The sequence below is a fragment of the Dermacentor albipictus genome, chromosome 9 (assembly GCF_038994185.2).
Source record: "Dermacentor albipictus isolate Rhodes 1998 colony chromosome 9, USDA_Dalb.pri_finalv2, whole genome shotgun sequence".
In the NCBI taxonomy this organism is placed as follows: Eukaryota; Metazoa; Arthropoda; class Arachnida; order Ixodida; family Ixodidae; genus Dermacentor; species Dermacentor albipictus.
Window position 1 is genome coordinate 77542773 of NC_091829.1, and position 25802 is coordinate 77568574.

Sequence of the window (25802 nt, forward strand, 5' to 3'; positions counted from 1 at the left end):
CACGTCTGTGCTTGACGACTCTGTCGCGCTCCACGGCCTCGAAACACTGCTTGGCGTCCCGATGCTCCTGGAGCATGCGATGTCAATGACACTTTTTGACAAAAGCGGGCACAACGGGCTTCGGCGTGGCTGATGCATGGTTACGCAAGGCAACCTTTTCAGGCGTATCTCTCTGTTTTTCTTTTTTTTTCATCACTATTCACCAATTTGGTTTTTAAATAGATTTTGGTTCCCTTCCTCTTTTCTTTTTTTGTCTGTTTTCTATTATATATTTTTTGAAACACATTCCAAAGTCCCAGACGTCAGTAGACCTATTCCGGCGCCTCAGACACGCAGGGTATCGCCATTTCTGTATACAGCCCTAACGACACCTACGTTCAGCTACTGGGGCTAACGCTCCTTGAATGATCATGCCGCTCCCTTGCAGTTAGCCCATGCATTTCACCCCAGACTCCTTGTCGCCATCTTAAATCCTTCAAAATTACTGGAGCATTGCTGCCATGCTACTAAAGTTACGGTTTCAACTGATATTTTTGGTGTCTTTTTTGTTACTCGCGCACTGACCTCCTGACCGGCTCTTTTAAAGCAACAAAATATGCCGCCAACAACACCTCTGAATGATTCCTAACCTCTAGCTTCCCCAACGCCCTCCCATGGCCCCATTCTTTTTTTTTTTCTTGTTCTTTCGTTTTTCCCTCTTTGTGTACCCCCTTTTTTCTATCTTTTTCTATCTTTTTCTTTCTTTTCTTTTCTCCCGGCCTTCCAACACTCTCCCGCTCTTGTCCCTTCATCTTGGGAACCACGCTCACAGACGTCAGGCGACAGCACTCATTATCTGTGAAGTATCTCTCTTTGTAACCAACCATCACCGACAACAACCGCGCGTGGCGTCACTGCACTAACCCTTTAAAACTAACATGCAGAGGATGACGAGGCTGACTCCGACGAAGATAGGTGCTCCTATCGAAACGTTGGCCAGCCTTTCTGAGGCACCTTATCCCTGTTCACAAGATTTATACATATCACGCGTAGGCACACCCACTGGCATGTCGAGCATGGGCAGCCTCTGTGAGCTTGTGTTTATTGTTTTCAGGGGCAAAGAAAAGTTAATGCTGGGGTAGGTAGTTTGTTAGTTAGTAGGGGACGCCATAGGGCCTATGGTTATTGTTCAAGATTATTCTGGAGTCACGGAATAATTTTGACCACCTGAGGTTCTTTAACGGGCGCTTCATGCACGGTACACGGACGTTTTTAGCATTTTGTCGCGATCGAAATGCGACTGTCACGGTGCGGATTTGATTCAGCGACATAGCGCTAAGTATCGCAATGCAGTACTCTCCAAGCCACCACGGCGGGTTGTCTTCAGCGTCGACAGCTGTCTTGTGAATCGGTGGAACGTCTTCATTACGGATCCCTCACAAGCTATGAGATTCGTGCGCGTCTCTGCTTTCCCTGTGTCTCCTGCACAGACGCGTTCCGTCGTGTTGATGATATGACGATGGTGATTTATTGTAATCTCCTTAAAAACGAGGCGGCGACAGATAGTCGCCTAGCCTGCTCGAGTTACTAGGGTATGCTGTACATGCTCTACATTCTAGCATTGATTGTACACATATGTTTATTCTTTCTTTCTCTTCCTAAAAACTTATCTGTTTACCTTGTACCATTACTTATGCCTGGTAGCGCATCCTGTCGTATCGATTTCTTCACTGCTTTCTTTTTTCGACCAATACTCTAAATGTATCTTGCTTATCTCCACTGCTGCGCGGTTTGCGCTTCCGTGCACTTTAAATCCAAGCGCTTTTGGAAGGTGAACCTTTCCTATGAACTTCGCAAGGTAAATCTCTTCGCACTCCTTTGGTGTTTGCTGAGGGGTCTGAAAATTTTTGATGCAGCATACACGTGACTCATCTAGGTGCGAATATTTGCTCCGGCCTTTTTTTGTCTTTAGGCAAACAGCACGAGCCTCAAATAGGAAGACGCTACCCTTCGTGTTACCGCACAGGTTTTTCCCTTCTTATTTTTTTCTTCGGATTGCAGTAAATCCTCATGGTCTTTTTTTCATTCTTTGCATCCTATTTACTGTCTCTGTTTCTCTGACTTTATTTGTTTGATAACACCTGGTTTTCTATTTCCACTGTCAATTATTTGTCACTGCCAACTTTCTTGACCTCTCCTTCCATTCTGTGCCCACGGTTTTTAGGTACAAATGGTTGAGAAGTTCAGCCGCCCACGTTCCTGAGTCTATCCTCAAAACTAATGTTGCTCTGCCCTCCACTCCCTCATTCGTGGTTTTGCCTTTCGCTCCCAAAGCCAGCCGGCCTGCCAATTTTGGGTAACTTCCAATCCCGACAACATATAAAATTCTTAGCACAGAGTGGCATTTGTAAACCTTAGCGCTGGCACCATCACTCCTTTTCAGATTCCACGCACCACCTCATACTTATTGTAGCCTCATAGTGCTCTAGGTTATAATACTGTAGCATTTTGCTTCCCCTTTAAATATTTTGAGATTCTCTTGGTGGGTGCTCGAGTAAACCTTTCCTTCGTTTATGTATACGCCGAGGCATTTACATTGCTCGTCTATGGTAACGACTTGCTGTTGAATTGAGACCGCGTAATTACTTGTCTCTTTATTACAGATCATATTTCCAGATTTCCCTGTGCTAAACTGAAGGCCTAAATTTGTCGCTGCTTTGCCGCACATATTCACAAGTATATATATATAAATCACTTGCATTATCCGCTAGTAGCACAAGGTCGTTCGCATGCATCAGTCCAGGGACCATCTGCTGCACCATATTGACAAGTGTACTTATCTTTATCGGGTGACCCCGTTTCGCCGCTTAACAAGTGTAATCGCACAGCGAAGGACGCGTGTGCATGTATCCGACGTTTCTGGAAAGTTATCGATGCTTCTACCCGGCTGTCTGTTCTCGCCGAACCTTGTGTTATCTGATTTCATCGCGTAACGCGAATGGTGTAGAACTTTGTGGAAGGCACGCGGGTCCCAACGACTAGACTGGAACATTCGATGACTGCTGTATAAAAGCCGACGCGCTGGACCCGCTGATCAGATTTCCGACGATCGCCGACCGTGTTCGCCGCTATCGTTGTGCTATAAGTGTAGCCTCTTTTGTGGGCACAGGTTCGCCCAATAAAAGTTAGTTTTGTGTTTCATAGTATTTCTACTGTGTTCTTTGACGTCACGACCACGTGACATCTGGTCGAGGTGCGGGGTAAGTCCGGTCATGAACGGTAATTCTTGCCATGCAGATTCCAGTTGGTGTAAGGAGGTGTCCTCCAGCGGTCCGAATTTGGCGACCCTCCCATGCAGTGTTAACCTTCTTCAACTGGGCGGCGATGTGTCCGCTCATTACAGAGTAATCGGCCCCTGTGTCGACTACGGCAGTGACTGCGTGGCCGTCGAGAAGCACGTCTAGGTCGGTGGTTCTTTGTCTGGCGTTGCAGTTGGGTCTTGGGGTCGGATCACGGCTTCGTCGTGTGGAACTGAAGCGGGAACGTTACGTCGTCAAGTCGTCTTTCGTCGGTGTAGTCTTGGCTTCCCGACTTCTTCGGGACGGCGGCGTGTCGTCATTAGGTCGTCGAGATGGTTTCTTCGTCGTCTTCGTCGGCAGTGGAGGATCTTCGTCAGTACGACGAACAGCAACCACACCTCCATCGGTTGCTGCTTTTAGTTTTCCGGATATGGGCTCGCAGAGCGGCCCCGGGCTGGGCCGGTGTATGGTCGGCGCTGCGGCGACAGGTAGCGGCCTGGTGGCGGCGAACGGGACGGTCGTTGAGGGCTCCATTGAGTAGCGGCGAGGTAGTCGGCGATGTCGCGTGAGCGCTCTCCAAGCTGTGGACGCGGCGCGTTGACGGCGAACCCATCTCAGTCCCATGTCGCGGTATGGGCATCGGCGATACACATGGCCGGCTTCGCCGCAGTGATAGCAGAGCGGGTGGTGGTCGGGGGCTCGCCAAATGTCTGTCATTCTCGGGTAGCTGCGCTGGGCGATGGGCGGGCGTGATGGTGGTGGCGGCGGTGGTCGACGGAATTGCGGCGTTGCAGTGCCCTGGCGCGGTCGTGGAGGGGGACCTTGACGGCTGGCGACGGCGGCGTAGGTCATCGCTTCTGGCTGGGGCTGCGATGATTGTGGTTGTAACTCGGGAACTCCGAGCGATCGCTGAACTTCTTCTTTGACAATTTCGGTGACTGTGGCCACTTGAGGTTGCGATGAAGGGAAGATCCTTTGAAGCTCCTCTCGTACGACTGGCCTGATGGTCTCGCGCACGTCGTCGGTGGCCAGTGACTGAACTCCGGCGTAGTTTGTTAAGCTCGTGCGGCGGTTGAATGGCCGGTTTCGCATTTCAAGTGTCTTCTCAATGCTCGTGGCCTCGCGAAGGAACTCTTCTACGGTCGTCGGTGGGCTTCGTATCATTGCGCCGAAAAGTTCCTCCTTTACACCACGCATCAGCAGGCGGATTTTCTTCTCCTCGGACATTTCCGGGTCGGCGTGGCGGAACAGACGGCTCATTTCCTCAGTGAAGATCGCAACCGTCTCAATCGGCAGCTGCGCTCTGGTCTCCAGTAGAGCTTGGGCTCGCTCTTTTCGCACGACGCTTGTAAATGTTTGCAGGAAGCCGCTACGGAAAAGTTCCCAGGTCGTTAAGGTGGCTTCTCGGTTCTCGAACCACGTCCTGGCCGCGTCTTCCAATGCGAAGAAGACATACCGCAGTTTGTCGTCGCTGCTCCAGTTGTTAAACGTAGCGACCCTCTCGTACATCTCAAGCCAGCTTTCCGGGTCCTCGAAAGTTGAACCGCGGAATGTCGGAGGCTCCCTGGGTTGCTGCAGCATGACGGGGAACGTTCGGGCTGCCATTGGGGCGGACTTGGTGGAAATCTTCCTGCACGAAAACACTCTGATGCCGATTGCCTATCACGCGCCCCCATTGACTCGCCGCCGCAAGATGACGAAGATGACGCCGCCTTCCTCGGCATTTTAAGCGCAGAGGACTTCGCTGAACAGCAGCGAGCAGACCCAGAGTTGAAAAGCCTCATCGAGTATTTGGAAGGGCACACCGACGTTGCCCCGAGGGCATTTGAGCGAGGATTATCTTCGTTCTCGCTTCAAAACAACCTACTCGTAAAGAACAACTTCTCACCAGTGCGCGCCAACTACCTTCTTGTTGTCCCGTCAGGACTGCGTCCCGTCAGGACTGCGTCCAGAAGTATTGCACGCCCTACACGACGATCCAACCGCTGGGCACCTTGGATTCTCCCGGACGCTGTCGAGGATACAGGAAAGGTATTATTGGTAGCGCCTGACCGCCGACGTCGCCCGTTATGTCAGAACATGCCGAGACTGTCAGCGACGCAAGACACCACCGACAAGACCAGCCGGATTACTACAGCCAATCGAGCCTCCTTGCCGACCATTCCAGCAGATCGGGATGTAGTTGTTGGGACCCTTTCTGACGTCAACAACCGGAAATAAGTGGATCGTCGTGGCGACGGATTACCTACCTCACCCGCTTCGCTGAAACTAAAGCACTGCCGAAAGGTAGCGCCGCCGAAGTAGCGAAATGCTTTGTCGAAAACATCCTGCTGCGACATGGTGCCCCAGAAGTCCTCATCACCGACAGAGGAACGGCCTTTACAGCGGAGCTCACCCAGGCCATTCTGCAATACTGTCAGACAAGGCACAGGAGGACAACTGCCTACCACCCACATACGAATGGTCTTACGGAGCGGCTGAATAAGACAGCAGGCGTTTGGTGTGTTGCGACACCACGTACCCGAGCACACGAGGGTTGGACCCTCCCGCGTGTAGCCGTGCGCGGCTTAGCCGTGTCCGGGGAAAGGGGGATCCTGGAGGTTGAGCCGATGCCGGGTGTCGGACCTTTAAGGCCCCCCGGTGGAGGCAACACGCCTCTTTGGCCTCTGCTTCACGTAGACGGCACCTCCAGGCTGACCCACCTGGGGGAAATCGGCAGTCGCCTTTTCATGTCCTCCTCTCTAATCTTCGTCTTTCTCTCCCACTTTTACATCTTTCCTGTCTTCTCTTCACTTCTTATCACTTCCGTATTTCCTGGCGGCAAGGGTTAACCGTGTGTAATGTATCCTGCCTTGGGTATATTCATTAGGTTATAGTGGCGGTGTAAAGCTGGCGCCTGCAGATTTTCGGAACCTGCAGCGTCCCCTTGTTGGGCTCGGTGGTGGGTGGCTACCACCGCCGCCGAAATTTCAAACCATGTTATGGCAGAACCTTTCCCCCGCCTTCCAGATCGGCCTTCGAAACGAGGTCGCACCGAAGTACCTTTCGATTTTACATTCAAAGTATATCCAGAGACATTCCTGCGTTACCATGTCACGCACAGTGAAGGAACCACCCCAATGCGACAATTCTCCCCCTTCTTAGTGGCAAAATGCCTCAAAGAAAAAATTGGAGAAGACTACAAAGCCTCTAAAATGACAAGTGGAGACATTCTCCTGGAACTTAAAAAGAAATAACAATTGGAAAAGATGTCCGATCTCACCAGTATTGGTGACATCAAAGTAACGATCTCACCACATCGATCACTAAATACATGCAGGGGCGTGATCTCTGAAGAAGATTTCCTTAACTTAAGCGACGAAGAACTGCTCGAGGGTTTCCAAGAGCAAAACGTAATCAAAGGGCAGAGAATAACAATCAGGAGAAACGACGAACAAATCCCAACCAAACATGTGATACTTACTTTTGGCACAAACATTCTTCCCAGTTCACTCGAAGCAGGGTATGTAAAAATCAACGTGAGGCCATACATGCCGAACCCAAGACGGTGCTTCAAGTGCCAAAAGTTCGGGCATGCATCACAATCATGTAGAGGAAAAGCAACATGCGCAAAATGTAGTGCCAATGATCACCCTTCGGACAACTGCAATGCTCCTCCGCGTTGCGCAAACTGCAAAGGAGAACATGCTGCTTATTCGCGTTCTTGTCCCCTTTGGCGGAAAGAGAAAGAAATAATTGCACTCACAGTGAAAGAGAAAATTTCCTTCTATGAAGCAAGAAAGAAACTATCTCACCTACCTCAAATGAGCTATGCCAGTGTGGCACGACAGGGGGCAGCACCGCATCGGTTCGAGGGGCATACAGGGGTCACAGCTAGTGGACCCGTAGTACCTCCATGCGCCCCCTTGGTGGCAGCGGCCAGTGCTGCGCCATCGTCAGCTAAGGCGGGCCCCCAGACTGCTGTGACGCAGGGCCCAAGACATAATCGAACTCCGAGGCCCGTGACGAGCGTCTCACGGTCTCAGACCCTCGTTCGATCCTCCAGCGCCTCGGAGAACGCTATGGAGATCGACCCAAAAACCACGGCGTCGTCGACGCCAAAGGACCAGCGCTCCCTGGAGCGCACTAAAAAAGACAAACATCTGGTAACTGCTTCATCAAAGGGTCAGGTAACCTGAACAGTTACCGCCCTTGTTTAGACTAGCTATCTTATCATTACATGTCACCTATAAACTTCTAAAACACACACATATAAGTGAACCGTTCTAATTGTTTGACAATGGCTTTCATCATCCATTGGAACTGTAGAGGTCTGCTACATAATTTAGGTGACATGAAAGACATAATAAATAAGTATTCACCAGTGGCATTCTGCCTTCAAGAAACAAACCTAGGCCCCAAGAACAGTCAGATCCTGAAAGGTTTTACCGTTGTCCGAAAGGACCGCGAACACTCTAGCCGTCTGTCAGGAGGAGTCGCCATAGTCGTCCAGGGCGGCACCCCTACACGAAAGGTTCAGCTGAATACCTCTTTCGAGGCTGTTGCCGTCACCGTTCTATCCCATAAAACCATCACCATCTGTTCACTTTACATACCACCCCACACACATTTTACTACAAGACAATTGGAAAATCTAATACACCAGTTACCGGAGCCTTTTGTTTTAGTAGGAGATTTTAATGCACATTGTTCCCTCTGGGGCAGCGATAGAACAGACCAAAGAGGGCAAGTAATCGAAGATTTTATTTTGTCTAACAGCATATGTCTTTTAAACTCGGGTTCACCAACGTATTTTTCACCAAGCTCACGCAAATTTAGTTGTCTCGATTTAGCCTTCTGCTAACCATCTGCCTTTGGTGATTTTAAGTGGGAAGTCCACGACACTTCATATGGAAGCGATCATTTGCCGGCTTTTATCAAGCTAACATCCCCATTACCTACCCTAAACTCCAAGCCACGTCGCTGGAAAATACATCTTGCCGACTGGCCGCTTTTTATGAAACACGCAAAACTCGAAGAAGTCTTTTCAAACTAACTCAGTGTAAATGAAATCAATGAAAAGTTCACTGCGGTTTTAATTTCAGCGGCAGAAAAGTCCATACCACAAACATCCAACCGTCTGCAGAAAAAAATCTACCCCTGGTGGACTCCCGCGTGCACAGAAGCAAAAAAGCTTCAAAATAGGGCCTGGGGCATGTTACGAAGACACCCCACCTACACCAACCTCTTACGCTTTAAGCAGGCCAAAGCCAAAGCACGATTTATTAGAAGCAGGCAGAAAAATCATCGTGGAAAAAATACGTATCATCCATAAGCAGTTCTGTCACGTCTAAACGCATGTGGGAACAGGTAGGAAAGTTCGGGGAGATTACTCATCTTACACAATACCGTTACTTACAAGTCCAGACACACAGGCAACAATACAAGAACAGGCAGATATACTTGGCGAACATTTCCGTGGTGTATCCAGTTCAGCAAATTATACAAAGGAATTCTTACAGTACAAACAGTCTGCTGAAAAACAAAGGCTGCCCACTACTGGGGCATCAAACGAACCGTACAATTCCCCCCTCACACAACAAGAAATAAACAGAGTCCTTTCTGCAGGAAAAAACACAGCGCCAGGACATGACCGTATTCACTACGCCATGCTGGCTCATCTATCCCAGGCACCTGTAGAAGCTCTCCTTAAATTTTTCAACATAATCTGCGAATCAGGTATAATGCCCGAAGAGTGGAAAAAAGCTATAGTAGTCCCATTTCTAAAAGCCGGTAAATGCCCAACATCCGCGAGCAGCTACAGACCCATTGCCCTCACAAGCTGTTTGGCAAAATCATATGAAAGCATTATCAATATCCGACTCTCATTTATTTTGGAATCAAGAAACCTCATAGACCCTCACCAGTGTGGATATAGAAAGGGTTGTTCAACTACTGACCATCTTGTCCGTCTTGAACATGAAATCCGACATGCATTTTTACACAAACAACACTGTCTTGCAGTTTTCTTCGATTTAGAAAAAACCTATGATACCACATGGAGATATGGAATTTTAAGAGACTTGGCTGACCTCGGCATCCGTGGTAAAATGCTTCAATGCCTAACTAATTTCATGTCTAATAGAACATTTCAGGTACGTCTGGGTACAGTTCATTCTAATACATTTACGCAGGAAAATGGCGTTCCGCAAGGCTGTGTTCTCAGCACGACGCTGTTTATAGTAAAGATGAATTCAGTTAATAAGATTATACCGTCGTCTCTTACGCACTCCGTTTACGTAGACGATCTCCAAGTGGCTTGCCGTGCTTCAAATTTGACAACCTGTGAAAGGCAGCTTCAAATGACAATAAACAAACTGACACAATGGGCTAACAAAAATGGTTTCCGCTTCTCCACGCAAAAAACAATTACTGTTGTCTTCTCTCAGAAACGAGGGCTACACAGCGATCCAGTCTTAAAACTGAACGACACCATACTGCCGGTGAAACAAGACCATAAGTTTTTAGGAGTAACCTTTGACTCCAAACTTAACTTCCTAACTCACATAAAAGCACTAAAGGTTAAAGCAAATAAAACTCTAAATATCCTTAAAATTTTGTCTCATAAGCACTGGGGTTCTGACCGAACGTGCCTTTTACGTGTTTACCGGTCTCTTGTGAGTAGCCTTTTAGACTACGGCTTCGTTGTTTACGGCTCAGCCAGACAGTCCTACATCCAAAGAATGGATCCGGTACATAACCTAGGACTGCGACTGGCAAGTGCTGCCTACCGAACTTCACCTATTCCAAGTTTATACGTCGAGTGTAATGAACCCTCCTTACAACAGCGCAGAGCATTCCTCACTTTTTCCTACGTACTCAGAATTCAGTCATCACCCCAACACATATGCTACAACATCCTCACACAATGCAACACACGCTTACACTACACAAATAAACCGAACACGATTAGGCCACTTGTCCTGCGGTATGAGCAATACTGTCGGGATTATGACATTCCCCACGATGTCCTACAGGTTGCCAAGAAACCACAACGGTTGGCCCCGTGGTACGATTTCACACACTTATGTGATTGGACGTTAACACATCTAAAGAAAAGAGACATCCCACACGAACACATCATACAAGAATTCCGTGCACTTCAGGACAAATATCAAAATAACATGCAATATTACACTGATGGCTCTAAAAAAAAAGCTCACGTGGGTGTAGGGGCCATAGCGGAAAATTGGGAAACAAGTATTCGATTACCACAACACGCTTCTGTTTTCACGGCTGAAGTTTACGCTATCTGGGTTGTTGTTAAAAAGATTATAACCGATAAACACAAACATGCAGTCATATACACTGACTCTTTAAGCTCACTGAAGGCTCTACAATTGAAATCTGAGTGTGAACCCCTGATAGGAGACATCTTAAACATGTTGGTGCTTAACGAATACGGGAGGTCAATTCGTTTCTGCTGGGTCCCAAGCCATGTTGGGATACCAGGTAACGAAGCAGCTGATAGATGTGCATTGATGGCAGCGCACAAAGATATTACAAACACGAAACTCCCATATAATGATAGCATCCGTGCAATTAGAAAAGCCATCACGCTAAAATGGCAACGCGAATGGGACCGTTGTGCCGACAACAAGCTACATCTCACGAAACCCATAGTTGGCGAGTGGAAGTCCTGCTATCATCAGGAGCGGGTCATCGAAGTAGTTTTATGCCGATTACGCATTGGGCACACACACCTCACGCACAATTACTTACTTACTAAAGAAGACACACCAACATGCGAGAAATGTCAACAGCCACTAACAGTTATGCACATAGCATACTCACATGTAAGCAGACGGAAACACACAGACGAACATTTTTGTACAAATTATATCAACTACACATACCTTTACACCCTGCTCTGATTTTAGGTGATGATCCGCTAGTCCCATTATGTGACGTCCGTAAATTTCTACACGACACTGGATTTTTACATAAAATATAGATTACTAATACAGCCTTTTCCTTCACAAACTGGATTTTAAAACACCTCGTGTTTGGCGCAGCATAGCCTTAGCTGCTTTTGCGCCATTAAACCCCATTTAACTAACTAACTAACTGAATAAGACCCTCGCCGACATGCTCGCAATGTACGTCGACGTCGAACACAAGACCTGGGATGCCGTCCTGCCGTACGTAACATTTGCTTACAACACGGTGATGCAAGAAACAACACAGATCACGCCGTTCAAGTTGGTTTACGGCAGGAACCCGACGACGACGCTCGACGCCATGCAGCCGCACGTAACTGACGAAGAGAATGTTGATGTCGCTAGCTATCTCCAGCGCGCCGAAGAAGCCCGACAGCTCGCCCGCCTGCGAATCAAGAGCCAGCAGACGACCGACACTACAACCTCCGACGACGCTTCGTCGAGTACCAGCCTGGCGACCATGTTTGGGTCTGGACCCCGATACGCCGACGAGGGCTCAGTGAGAAACTACTCCGACGCTATTTCGGACCCTACAAGGTCATCCGACGTATTGGCGCACTGGACTATGAGGTCGTGCCAGACGGCATTTCGCATTCACAGCGGCGCCGCGCACGATCTGAAGTGGTCCACGTGGTGCGCCTTAAACCCGTTTACGGACGCTGACGAACTTCGTCATTTTTGTTCTTTTCTTTGCTACGAGTGCTTTTGTTTATTACCTTCGTTTGTTTGCAGCATCGGGTCGATGCTTTTTAAGAGGGGGGTATTGACACGTGTACTTATCTTTATCGGGTGACCACGTTTCGCCGCTTAACAAGTGTAATCGCACAGCGCGGGACGCGCGTGCATGTATCCGACATTTCTGGAAAGTTATCGATGCTTCTACCCGGATGTCTGTTGTCGCCGAACATTGTGTTATCTAATTTCATCGCGTGACGTGAATGGTGTAGAACTTTGTGGAAGGCACGCGGGTCCCGATGACTAGTCTGGAACATTCGATGACTGCTGTATAAAAGCCGACGCGCTGGACCCGCTGATCAGATTTTCGACGATCGCCGACCGTGTTCGCCGCTATCGTTGTGATATAAGTGTAGCCTCTTTTGTGGGCACAGGTTTGCCCAATAAAAGTTAGTTTTGTGTTTCATAGTATTTCTACTGTGTTCTTTGACGTCACGACCACGTGACAATATATACATTACGCATGTATTATAAATTACACTTTCATTCACTTTTTGTGGTCCTCTTTCCATGCCCTTATCATAAAGGTTGAAAAGAATGGAGACAGATGACATCATTATGTCAGTCCTAGGTTAACTTTCACCACTTCGTTATATTTTCGGCCCTCCCACACATTTCGTAATTGGTTGTCTCTATATATCTCCCTCAGCAGCTACACGAAATCGTTATCTATGCCTTCGTGCTTCAGAATATCGCATAAAATTTTGCTGCCTACGTTGTTGTTGGCTCCGTTATTATATCTTGAGCTGCTGCTGTCTCTATGCACTGAGTTAACACAAACGTATTATCCCCTAAGCGTATACATAGTCTGAAACAATCTCTTGTTCCCCAAGTACACCATTTCTTCTCCACCCACTTGGACAGATCTAGTTTTGTGCTTTGCATTGTCATTCTTTATAATGCTCGATGTCATTAGTCAGCAGTGGTTTGCTCTTTGGACAGCGTTTTCGATTAGCTATATGCGGGTTTCATCAGGTCTTGCAGCTACGTTGTTAAGGACATTTTCTTGTGCTTTTTTTCCGTACTTTCAACTTTCAACTTTATTTTGCATTTTCCTTTTTACAGCAAAAGAAAGGGCAGGGCAGGAACAAAAAGCTGCACGATCGCAACTTGACGAGGTTCCTGCCCTCTGTCTTTGACGAACAGTTGCAGCATATTCACAAAGAGAATCTATGAAGCTTTCTATGATAAATTTTGATCTTTCAGGCTTCTCTGTTGTTGCCGAATCTGTGTGAGTCAGAACTGCACTTTCTTTTGTGCCGAAAGTATCGAAAATAACGTGTCTCGAGTACCCGCAGAACATCGTCTCCTTCGAAGATGTTACGGTCTTCATTCCTTATAGCCGTTCGTGAACTTTTAGTTGGAGATCTCAGTGCTCGTACATGGTTTGGGTATTTTTCTGTTTCGCCTTTGTTCCTTTTGCTAATTCTATGCACCCAACGTTCACTTGTGCAGTTAATGCTTTCTGTGATAATCATTTGTGGCGGTTGCACATCTCTTTGCTATCCTATCGTTGTTTTTTTCCTTCGCTAGTCGTTTAGAAGAAATCAGATCACTCCGTGCATTTTCACCATATGTTTTGTTTTATTGCATGGCCTGGAAAGTCAGCGCTTTTTCTGTTCTAATCTGGGCCGTTTTCCGTTGTTCGTGCCTGGCTCTACATTTTAGGCATCCTGGTTTAACAGGACACCAAACAGAAACACCCCATCCGTTTTTGTGCTAAAGTAGCATTTCAGAAATATGACCTTCGTTGATTTCTCGATAGTAGGTTGATAGTTAGGGAACCAAATAAATGAAGGAGAAAATTATTGTTATTTCTTTAAATTTTGCACCGGACCAGTGCACCAGTACGTCAGTGTACCATAGTATAATTATAAGTTGTTCTTTCGCATTGAATCGTAGCTCTGCAAAAGTCCTTTAAAGGGCCCTCTAATCCTTCTCAAGTTATACCATGCTATCTTGCGTAGATTGACAGTATGGAGAAATAAATGCAACACTAATGGCAGGGACAGCAGTACGCAGCCCGAAGTTATTCATCGAAAAAATTTCAGAACACAGGAATACAGATTGCACGCCCTCAACTAAAAATTTTGCGTGGTCCACTGTCTCCTTTCCTCACACGCACTGACGTAACCCTTCGCTGCCTTTGGTAAGAGCTCATAACGTAGCGAAAGCTCGCACACCATGTTGTCTACATGTTCTATGTTCACGGATATCGGTTACTCCGTATGCTGATGGTCAAGCAACATGCGTCTACGTAGCGTTTTTTGTTTGTAGTTCAGCTTTAGTTCAGTGCAGCACCGCGAACAACAAAAATGGTGCGGTAAGAACGATGCACCGAGGTAAGAAACCTCTACCACGAGAACAACGTGGGAAAAAAAAAGAAGCTGCGAGGCCACATGGCTCTTCACGAGCGTAAAAAAGCGAGAAGCTTTTGTGCTCAGAGGCCTGAGGTATGCCACCATACCAGAAGCTAAAGGACAGCTAGCCAACATGTCTGCCAATTTTCGTGGCTGTAGTGAATTTCGTTTACGGACGTATCTGCTTTATGCCAACATAAAGATAACAGCAAACGTAAATAGAATCAATGCTTAGTTTACTACGTTTATGCTGCAATGCAGTTATCATCTGCGACTTTGTTTTTAACCGATCACGTAGTAGCGCGTTGTGACACCGATGATGGTTGTGGCAGGCGCCACTAGGCGATGATGAGGTTGGCAGCGATGTAGTGATTTGTTTCGCTTGATAAAATAGTAAAATTTCGATATCGCTCATTTGGCCTACGCTAGAAGCATCTCCAACCGTCAGTCTGTGCAACCTGCAACAGAAGGATGCCGACTTGAGAGGGTTAGAGGACTTCTTGAAACTTGTGTATTTTAGTCTTTGAATTTTTTCACAACTAAATGTAGCCAATTTTCTTGCCTGCGAAAATATTGCCTATGGGCCTGAGCAGACGCAGTCGAAATGCAGGCCAGCGTGGTGAGCTAGAGTTGGAAACTTCAAGGCCGCCTCCCCCCCTTCCCCCCCACTTTTCCTTATTGCTTCCTTTCTGGCGCATCAACCCTATTCTTACACTCTTAATAATTATCATTATATTACTATTGCGACACATTGTTAAGCAAGATAATCAAATAGCCCTCTTTCGTAAGAGGGCTATTTGTTTTCATACGTCTTCGATTTTTATTTTCTTAGTACGCAAATTAAAGTGGCAGGTAGAAGAAGGTCCTCCGTCCGTGAAAGCAGCCCACACTGCGGGATCCCCTCTAATGATAGAAGTTCCACTGGCACATAAAAGCGTGAACCAATATGCATTTCACGCACAGTTGAGCAGTACCACGCAGCCGAAAATATTCCGAGTCTATAGTAGGAAACAAACGGGATTGAAATTCCTCAGCCTTCCCTGTTTCCATGGCGTCGCACATCGGGCTACTTGCCCCGTGCACAACCACGTAGCCCGCCGAAATTGGGCCTCCATTTAATTACAACTGCCTCGGCTTTTCCGTGGAGCGAGAGAGTGGTATTCTTCATACCGCAGCTGTCGAACGGCAACGTGTCTCGTCCAGCATTTGTGTGATGCGAATGCAGCGATGGAACTTACGCTACGCGTTGTAAAGGTGACGTCCGCGAGAAGTTGAAATGACGAAATTCCGGCGGTTTCCTCTCTACGGGCTGCTCGGAATGACGTCATCGGACACTGACGCTTGCAACAGCACTCCGCGGAGGATGAAATGCAGTCGCTGGAGCAGATCGCAAGATGTTTATGCGGCGTCTTATTGCAAAAATTTGGCGCTCGTGTCCAGTGGCAAATTAAAACTTGAAATATTGAGCTGTGGGTTATTTTTTTAGTTACAATCCCATTATTAGTGTCATGCCTCCCTCACTTTCGTGTAGCGGGCATGATATATTGTGTTTTTTTTCTTATTTGAAGCTACTTATCTGAGTACACGACCATTGTAAGTATACCTCTTTTACTTCCACTATACCTCCATTACAACTATCTCTTTTATAACTATCTTTTCTTAAAAGCGCCGCTGAGTCGATCTTCACGACGACTAAATGTTCGATATCTGAAGGCAATACTGCCCTGCAGTTTTCCAAAACTAGTGATGGTGTCTGCCCTGTTCGATTCTCTCTATAACGCATGTCGGAGATGCCGAAGATGGGCCCTACAATCTTGCGCCATAATAGTTATGCAGAAATGTAACAGTCGCGAACTGAGTCCCATGGGCCGAGTTCAGGGCTGATTTGGCAGCTTCAAGTACGTAAACGTGAAATACGAACGGCGCCAGGAACTGTTACCATGAAAAAAAGAAAGGCGAGTTCTTGGCATGCCTGCGTGTCGGAATGTCACTTGTCGCTATTTCTTGTGTTCAGCTGTCGTGCGTTGTGCCATATTTTGACGCTATTGATAGAACAATAAATTGCGCGTAGAATGAATACAAAATAAGGCGTCTGGTTTGGCTTCTCACTTCCCTATCGCTGCTTCTGCACTCTCGCTTAATAGCAAAGCAGCCGGAAAGAAAATAATGGCGTGAATTGGCACGAGCTGGTTATCCTTCATAACTTGACTCATACTTCGAGGAAGTGAATCGAGCAAACGCAGATTCAATAGTTTTGTTACCGTGAAGACTTAATGGTGCTTTTCGGATGAGATGCCACCCGATGCGCGATGACAGGTAGGAGGTAATCTCTTGCGGCGAGTGCGCCATTACCCACTTCGGACGACTATACCGACGCCAAGGGCAAGCGCCTGAAGTAAAATACCTCAGGAAAACTAAGCCTCAAAATCTTCACCAGTGTGGTTTCAGAGAAGGCAGGTCGACCGCAGACCACCTTGTCCGCCTTGAGGCAAATATAAGGGATGCCTTCATACACAATCAGTTTTTTCTCTCCGTATTTCTTGATTTGGAGAAAGCACATGACACCACATGGTGCTTTGGTATTATTCGAGACCTTTCCACAATGGGTGTCCCTCGCTGTATATTGAGTACCATCGAAAGTTTTCTTTCTAACCGCACATTTCGTGTAAGGGTTGGCCATGCGTTGTCGAGGTCTTTCATCCATGAAGCTGGTGTACCGCAAGATGTTGTGCTAAGCTGCACTATCTTTATTGTGGAAATGAATTCTTTACGCATGGCTATCCCACAAACAATGTCATACTCTGTATGGGTGAATGATGTGCAGATTGGCCTTAAATCATACAACTTTGCTATCTTCGAATGCCATGTCCAGCATGCCTTAAATAATGTGGCGAAATGGGCCCAAGAAAACGGTTTCAGTTTGAGCCCGCAGGAAGTACATGCGTTCTTTTCACGAACAAGGGAGGAACAATAGCATGTTCTGTTATTGAGCTCTCGGGTAGCAGATAACCTGTAAGCGCCGAGCACAAGTTTCTAGGCATCATATTGGACTCGAAACTCACATTCATCCCGCCTATTAACTACTTGAAGGCTAAGTGCCTTAAAACAACGAACTTATTCAAACCTCTATCAAGCACAACATGGGGCAGTGACAGGAAATGTCGTTTAAGCTTGTATAGGTGTCTTGTTGGCTCAAGTCTTGACTACGGCGTTATAGTATATCAGTCCGCTACACCAAGTGCTTTAAAGATGTTGGATCTTGTCCATCATTTAGGAATCCACCTCGATACCGGAGTCTTCAGGACGAGCCCTGTACAAAGTCTTTATGCAGAATCAAATGTATGATCACTCCATCTTCACAGATACAGCAGATTGACATATTTCCTTAAAGCAACTTCAAACCACGAACATCCCTTTTATTTATGCATAAACGATATGACCACTGCCATGCTCTTCAATAACCCACCTGCAGCGAGAAGGCCATTCTCTTTGCGTGCAAGGAATCTTAGTGAGGAAATCGGTGTTCCTGTGCTTGAACATTATCCTATGGCTCCAGCGAAAGTGGTACCACCATGACAGTGATAGCTGATAGAGTGTGACACATCCTTTGCAGAGATCACTAAACATTCGCCAGAAAAACACATTAACATGCATTTCTTAGAACTCGAGTACAAGCACTCGTTTACAGAGACGCTTCTAGGTCGCTTGCCGGGGTGTCTTACACAGCCATTGGTCCATCTTTCTCAGAATACGGTGTACTGCACCCTGAAACAAGTATATTTACGGCTGAGACCCAGGTACTATTGTCGGCTGTGAAACATATAAGAAAAACCAATTTTCAAAAACAATTATATTTACAGACTACTTAGGCGTCGTAAAAGCCTTGAAGTCACTCTATAAACACAAAAACCCGGTACTTACTGAGCTCTATTCCATTCTATGTAGAGCGTATATATCTGCCCAGCATGTCATTACATGCTGGGTACCTGTTCATAGAGGCATCGAGGGTACTGTAGTAGCCGACCAAATGGCTACATCACTGACCTCGCAAGCTATTATTCCTTCGACTACTGTCCCTGTCACAGATCTCAAGCCTTTCTTACAAAAGAAACTACGAAGCCATTGGAAATGCTTGTGGGACATGGAAATTAAGAGTAAGCTTCACTTGTTTACGCTAAAGTTGGGTTTCTGTCCCCCGAAATCAAAAACACAATGAACTGATGTCCTATTCTGTCGACTCAAGATAGGCCATATCGACTGGAAATGAGCCTCCAACCTGTGGTAGTTGTGATGAGAGGCTTGCCGTTCTCCACGTCCTCCTCGAGTGTCGGGAAGCTGAAGCTGAGAGAAAGCAACATTTTCCTCTTGTATATCGCCAGCACACCCCTCTCCATCCTGCACTATTTCTTGGTGCAGAACCGTTGTTTGACACCGAAGCAGTTCTGGGTTTCTTGAGCGATGTCGACTTGCAAGTTTTAGCCCCATAAATCCATAGCACATCCTCTTCCTAGAGGATGCCTCTGTGATGGTAGTCTTGCATAGCACAAGTCTCCAGGCCCTTGCATTTCAAGGGCTCTGTTAAGGCAGTGGTGCTTATTGAAAAATTTTATTTATGAGATATTTCACAATATAATCATTATCTCACAATGTATCTTTCGTGTCCATTGTAGAGCCCATTAACCATAGACATAATTTTATCTCGTGTAGGGTTTATGCACTTTAGAGCGACTACTTTTAAGCCCCTTTACAGCCACGTAACATCTACCATAATTAACAAATTATGGTCTAACCTGCGAAAAGCTTTTCCAGTGTAACTACCTATGCAAAGGGCCGTAAAAAACTGCAATCCGCGCGCATAGTAAAACATGTAGAAGTCCGCTTCACCGTGAACGCTGGCCACATAAGGGCAGGTGTCATCTGTGACGTCGTCATTGGCTACAGTGACAAAATTTGAAAAGTTTCTATGTTTAATTGTGAAAGTCGTTAATTTTCATCGCCTGGGCCGCTTGGCAAGCGTCAAGCTTCTTTTTAGAGAAGACACGCTACCGAACCTTGCCAAAGTGAGCTGCTGGAACCATACGGTGCGTCCTTATGTGCCCCGACTACTGGAATGTTAGAAGGGCTTAAAATTAGGGCATGTATGTGTTGCCAGTTGCAGATGTGCGATGGCACGTTCCCGCTGTGGATGCAGCCAGAACATATCTTTATACACAGTGAAATAAATTAAGTGCTCGACTTATGGGGAACCACACTAAACGCATTCCGATGATTCCCCCAAACCGCAAGAAGGAAGTAAAAATACCGAACCGAATGAGCAGGACAACCGTGTCACACAAAGAAGTGGCAGCGTCCGTGCACCACCATAGGAGGCGGCCGCATCATCGGCGTGGGCAACCTGTGGGTCCGAACGAGGACTGCCTCACTAGATTTGCACAGGTCCAACAAAAGATGGTTGAATCGGTATCTATTGATCTTTCAGAACCATTGCTTAAAGCAACGCAAGTGTGGTGTGACATCGACACAGACCTCGGAACGTCCGCGGGAGCAATGATAGTGCACCGAGGCATTCCCATCGGACGCCCTCATGAAAGTCATGCTGCGGCATACGATCGAGGCAGTGCAGCCGATACTACCTGGTATAAATACACCAGTACCAGTATAGCACCAGTACATTTTTATACACCAGTACAAATACACCAGGAGCAAAAATTATACAAAGTATAGACAGTCTCCTGGCTGCATTGCAGAACCCTCGAACTCTGCCCACGATGAGGCATACGCCATGAAGTGTGCATGTACGCGTTGAACAGAAACAGTATGTAGTGCATCTATCATCAAAATGAAGGTCAATGTACTACCACCATCCTTTATCTGTGTGTTTGCTCCAAATCCCTTTCCCACAATGGACTAACGGGCCAAGACATTTCATTCCGGTCGACCTATCCAGCTTTCTGTTATTGAAATTCACTCTCTCTAGACATGCCGTTGCTCTAATTAATGCTTCTCCAAAACTACAAACCATGGGCGGGATTCGGCCCGCGTAGGCCTCCCACTGGTCCTACAGCTGGCGGCACTCCATCAGACGAAGGCCGCCCGGAGATGGGCAGTTCTACCCCGCAAAGCTTCGGCTGCGCCTTCTCCTGCGAGCAGCGCTTCTCCGTGAAACATTGCGCTTAAGCTTCTTTCTGAGAGCTGGCTTCACTGCAGTCACAATATGGTGACAGGGCACCATCCCTTCTGAGGCCGCGCCAACCAATCGGCAATATCATGCTACCATGACGTGAGGAGCACGTGAGATTCCGATAGGCCAGTCCCAGCCATTTTCCCAGAAAATGCGTTTCAGGTTTGTTGACTTCGGCCAGTCGCGCTTGGCGCAGAGAGCGTTCGCTAGCTTTCAGCCAGCGAAACTACAGCATGTAAATAGATGTATAATGCTCCTTTCCTCAGTCCACGGCAAGAATGGCACAGTAACAAGACTGGCCATCTTTCAATATTTAAAAAAAAATGTGTCCCCGTATAGCTTGCAGTGGTGCAGACTAAAATCTGTCACTAATACTTGGAGGTAAAAGCTTGCTTGGAGTTAAATATGGGGACTCGTAGGGCAAATAAGCAAAGTTGCTGGAGCTGCCTGCTTCCCCAATGCAATGTTCTTGCTCTGCTTAATTTATGTGCCGACCCTAGGTGGGAAATACGGGGACATGTCTTTTGTTCTGAAACCTCTTGTTTGAGCTGCTGTTATGAGCTCGCACGGGCTCTGTCAGTGCCAGTTTCATAAATTTCTAAAGGCAACGGAATCTGACTTCATATGCGTGACATATCACACAGCAGTTGGATGGGTAGATGAGGTTCGGAAATTTTTATCTCATTTTTTTTACATTACGCATGAAATAAAAAGCTACATTTCGCATGCGATGCTCTACCAATTGAGCTACCGCGGCGCTTTTCCCCGTCCACTTTCTTGGGTAATTATGTTTCCTTGTAGAACCCTGGGAGTGTGGGTCCCTGGGAGTGTGGGATCCTTGCGGGTGAGTGTTAGCCAGCGCCACCAGCTCAGGTTGGGACCGATACCGCAACCTCCGCATCCTGCGAAGGTTGTGGGATCGTTCCCCACCTGCAGCGACTTGTTTTTTCATCTACTTTCATTTCTACTAGAATATCGATTCTTTATTTTCATTTATTAAGCACAAGCAATTTTCCTTTTGTTGCCCTTGGTGTCAGTGCCTGTTGGCTTCTTATGATAAGAATATTAAAAATCGGGCCCCTCGGTTAACCCCCTTTCTTCTCATTTATTACAGAATGAGGGTCTTGAATCCGGCAACATTGATGCCTTCAGGTAGCATGTGTGGGTTTATTGACCGGTTGCCTTCACCGACAAAGATTACGTTCTCGTGACGCCTGCGGCAGAAATGATGTTCCAGGTCCGTCGTCATGTCCTGTGAGTTGTGGCGCTGGCTAACACTGCCAGAGTTCTACAAGGGAACATAAATACTAAAGAAAATGGACGGGGAAGCGGCCCCGCGGTAGCTCAATCGGTAGAGCATCACACGCGAAATGCGAAGTCTGCGAGATCGTTCCCCACCTGCGGGAAGTTGTTTCTTCATCCACTTTAATTTCCATTAATTCATCGTTTTTTTTATTTTCATTTAATAGGCACAAGTAATTTCCCCTATGCTTTCCTTGGTTTCAGTGTTTGTTGGCTTCGTATGATATGACTAATAAAAACAAGATCCCATCGGTTAACCCCCTTTCATCTCGTTTAACATAATAAAGTTAGCATTTGCAAAAGTACTTGCAGTAATGTGTTTTCAGATACATCTTTGTTTTCATCACTTCATATTTGTTAAGTTTTGAGAGAAAACAGTAGGAAAGTATTTGAAGGCCGTAATTAGTGCGTAGGCGTGGAATAGCCCAGAGTTCAGTGTGTCTATTTAGCAATTCAGCAATTTAAAACAATGTGCCTTCGGGTTGATGGCATTTCTTGGCACTCTGTTTCCGGTAGTCATGATTCAGAACAAATTGAGCTCAGTACGTATTAGCTTATTAGACTTGCCCCGCACACTTCTGTGAAATAATAAAGTCAGAGCGTCAGGTCCTGGGCCGTACTTAGAAATTAGGTTAGCAGGTTGCGTAAGTGAGGAATACAATACCTTATCAAAAAAGGCTAATATCATTCTCTGCGGTATGCTGGACATGCACAATTAAAGCAAGATTTTTTTAGCGTTCTGCTAGCTGTGCGGTTGTATTTAGATAGAATAAAACCGAGTTATTTTTAACCATCTCAACGTAGTGAACTAAGTTAGCGGGACATGAATATCAAACCATGGAAGCTGGTATTGGAAGCAAAAAAGCTCGTATTTATATAGAAGTAGTTGTACGAATTCACCTGATTGGAAAAAGTTGCGGGGAGTATATCCTAACAGGTGCTTAGCCCGGTTATTTATACAATGAATATGAGTGCCTAGAGATAGGTTGGATGGTATGTGAACACAGAGATGATTGCATCAGAACACGTTGTCCAACGGAACTTGATTGCTGTTGTAAGCAGGGACAGGAAGAATGTAATGTGATGTGGAATGTCCCATAAAGATCGCAATAAATTATAAAGCAAGATAATGAAGGGTAGAGTAGTTGACAGCCTGAGCACGTGAAGCGTCATCTTACAATCAGTTCGTATATTGGGAAAAGAACTTGCCCCCTTAAAGCCCGAGTTTAGATTATTTTTGTTATCATGGCGGTGGATGTTGCACACTTCCTCTGAGTTCATGTGTTTACTGGTTGTTTCAGTGAACACTTTCTGAAGTTCCTAAAAATTGCTTGTGGAACAGTGGAGTTCTAGCCGTGGGGTTCGAAAGGAGGATCCGCGTGGAACACATTCCCAAGATTACACCACTTTCGTGATATCAATTCCCGAACTTTGCGAAGAAATACATTGATATTGCACTTTTGTACATCAATGCATAAAACGATGTTTGGTACCAAAGTAAGTGGAACGAGAATGCATTTTTATTGCAAGTTTGTGGGCGCATATCTCTAAAATGCTGCCATCTACACAATTCCTTTCTAAAAGTGGATCTGCCTTGCACTTTCACCGGCTACAACTTGTAACTTGCAATATGTGGCTTAAGGTAATTAGTTAAAAATATATTAATTGCACTTTTTGCATATTAGGTAGTTAAGCATTACAATTTATCATGCAAGTAGTCTCTACCTCTTTGAGTAAACTAGTTCAAGGACTAGAATTGTGTTATCTGCCAAAGGCAGTGTTTTAGTAATTTTAATTATTAGAAATTTTAAGAATCGAAAGTGTTCGCTGAAACACCCAGTATATCTTCTGCCCTACTTCATATCAATATATGGTGAAAGTTATGCAGGCGCTGTCTCGCCTTCATTGTCAGTGGCATGTTTTTGCGCTGTTGTCGCCGAGACATTACCCTGTTGCATCCGTTGACAATTGACAAACGCGCCTTCTTTTATGACGACCACTTAAGCTGCATTACAAATGGCGAATAACTTATGAAGAAAGGGATGCTGTCTGCAAGTACTCTGTTTTCTCCTTCTTTTTTGTTGTTTTGAGACTAATTGTGCATTTCGCTCCACCTTGTGAAAGTCTTAAATAAGGGTTCTCTAAGCTGTAAAGTACGTAAAACTTCATTAAGGAAGTCATTTCGACTTAATATAGCGCATTACTGGTTTCCTGAGGAGGCGAATACGAAAAATGCCCATCATTATTTTTACAATAATGGACGCTGCACGACTAGCTGGAAGCGCTAATGACCTGGGGGCTATCACTGAAAGTGCCGAGTAAAATCACCGTCTTCCATGCCAAGTTACACAACGGTGCGCTTGTTTTAGCGAATGCTAAACAATTCTAAGTATAGAAGGTTGACTACTTACTTCCTCACAGGAAATGACTGGAACGAGGCGCAGTCATTTGTTGGCAGGCTGTTCGGATGACTTCGCCTTCCCGTCGTTTTGGAAAATGGAGGAAAAGGTCTGACGCATTTACAGCGCTCGCCCGCATGGATGCATTATTCAAGGCAAGATTTTTTAACTATATTTAAATTTAAGAAGCCGTGAGCGCGCAGCCTTGTCTACGTGCTTCATAACATCTGGCTTTCTGTAGACATCGAATAGATGGAGGAAGCGACTTTGAAACCATACTGCCCTTTCACTAATGCTTGAGAAATTTTACGAAAATCTCAAACGCCTGCCTTTCCAAATGTAGTAGGAAGGCTGGTATTGCAAGCTGATCACCCAGGCAGCGGAGTGCGAACAATAATATTGTGTTATGTTCCTAGGGTTTCGAGCTTTCCAGCTGCGTTACAAAGACCGCGAAAAGTCTGTATCTTAATATTGCTCACCGCCACTTGTACAGTTTGCACTTGAGCGCTTCCGCAGTCTCATTGATACAGCGCATTCTTTTCCCTTCATAGCAGCTCGTTGCCTCATTCATAATCGCTACTTACACTATTGTAGGATGCCTTACAACTCACTATGACACATCACTTCGCAGCATGTTTAGTTTTGTAGTCTCTTGTGGATGTCGTCCGCCCATTGGTGCAACTAAAGGCATTCATTTCCCAGTAAACTATGAGGCGCATTTTCATAGAAGATAGGAGAGGGGGAGACACTTTCAGGGATTTGATATTTACCAAGTGATAAACGTGAGCTCATCATCGGCTGCAGGTAATACATTTGCGAACTATGATAACAATTAGGGTGCTACCTTGAATGGAAGCGGTGTTATGTAATTATTTTTTTTCGTAGACGCTGCCGCACTGCGATAAGTACACACTACGAGAGCATATCACACCGCCTACACAGAAAAATAAAACAGATTCGTGTGTTGCAAATCAGATTTAGAGTGGTAGTACGCCCTGTATGTTAATTTGTAATTGGTGCATTGAATGCCAAGGTGGTGTTACAGGCCTAGTCAGGGGACTATCTAAGGTCATATTTTGCACTAAGCATCGTGGCAATCACATATCGTTAAGCCAATAAAATTGAGCAACAAAGAAATAGATAAAATAAGCTCATGACCCCTCATTAGTTTTTTTGCGCAGGTATTCTAAACGGTTTGAACATCTACGCCATCTGCGTGTCAAGCAAGCATCAAGTATCTGATCGCCGGAAAACAGCACGCCCTAAACATCTTTTTTTTTGTTTCGCTTCTTACAACATACACAACGTACGCTCAACAAGTGCACAACACAGAATGACACGGAAATGCAGGACGTTGCCGGCCCATACATCAGCGTTACCTTATCGGACAGAGTTTCGGATTCTTACCGGAACCAACAGCGTTGACAGCTGCTTGTCAGGTATTAAAGACGCAGACTGACGGCGCCGCAAGCCTTTAGCGACAGGATAGCAATGCGGGGTAAGCTGAAACGATAGCCCCATTTATCTTCAAAGCAACGATGACCGGAACAACGTCACCTTATTGGCAG

The 25802-nt window shown here is 46.1% G+C and overlaps 1 protein-coding gene across 14 annotated transcripts in view; it reads left to right on the plus strand.

The window, feature by feature from the left end:
* LOC135921341 (uncharacterized) overlaps window positions 1-25802 on the plus strand; it is a 1279318-nt gene that overhangs the window by 1161118 nt on the left and 92398 nt on the right. For 10 of the 14 annotated variants that reach the window (XR_011508243.1, XR_011508238.1, XR_011508245.1 and 7 more), the window contains one exon: window positions 24257-24389. The exons of the other annotated variants lie outside the window; for them this stretch is intronic. The gene's annotated coding sequence lies outside the window, so the exon portion shown is untranslated. The remainder of the gene's footprint in view (window positions 1-24256; window positions 24390-25802) is intronic. 14 annotated transcript variants of the gene reach the window in all.